Source organism: Pterocles gutturalis, unplaced genomic scaffold (genome assembly GCF_000699245.1).
Source record: "Pterocles gutturalis isolate BGI_N339 unplaced genomic scaffold, ASM69924v1 scaffold42026, whole genome shotgun sequence".
NCBI classification, from domain to species: domain Eukaryota; kingdom Metazoa; phylum Chordata; class Aves; order Pterocliformes; family Pteroclidae; genus Pterocles; species Pterocles gutturalis.
This window is the reverse complement of record NW_010107110.1, coordinates 30,309-30,983: the sequence shown is the minus strand read 5'-3', so window position 1 is coordinate 30,983 and position 675 is coordinate 30,309. Positions and strand designations below refer to the sequence as shown.

Genomic DNA, 675 nt, shown 5'->3' with positions numbered 1-675 from the left:
GAGGTCTCCTCTCAGCCTCCTCTTCTCCAGACTGAACCCCCCCAGCTCCCTCAGCCGCTCCTCGTCAGCCCTGTGCTCCAGACCCTTCCCCAGCTCCGTTGCCCTTCTCTGGACCTGCTCCAGCCCCTCAGTGTCCTTCTTGTGGGGAGGGCCCAAAACTGACCCCAGGATTCAAGGTGCGGCCTCACCAGGGCTGAGCACAGGGGCACAAAGGAGGGAACGGATGGAAACAGAACATGTGCTCAGGCGACAGGCAGCCAATGGAGGCAGCAGGCATCCAAAACAACAACGGAAGCAAGGGGGAACAGATTTGTAATGAGGGTCAGAAACCACCTCCACAGCACACAACAGGCAGCTGGACACACACAGCAGCAACCGCAGCTCCTGCACCGACTCGCAGGGCAGCACCACCCGTTCTGGCAGAAGCCGCTAGCTCATCAGAAGGGAACACAAAGGCAGCCAGGGAGTCAGGCTGCCACCTCCTAACAACCCCCTCACATCCTGGAGACCAGAGATGGCTAATTCAGTGATGCTGTTTATTAACCTCAGTCCCAAGGATGGTCTTGAGGCTCTTTTGATTGTCCTTCAGAAGGTGAAATTTATTTTATCAAAGTGTTTTCTGTAGCTTTGAAGAAATCCAGACACTGAAAATCTAAGACTAAGCAACCTGCTGAA

At 54.8% G+C, this 675-nt stretch overlaps 1 protein-coding gene across 1 annotated transcript in view; it reads right to left on the bottom strand.

Moving 5' to 3' along the window:
- Positions 1-675, bottom strand: part of STAG1 (stromal antigen 1) — a gene marked incomplete at its 5' end in the record, with an annotated part of 71,487 nt that overhangs the window by 48,025 nt on the left and 22,787 nt on the right. The window lies entirely within an intron of this gene.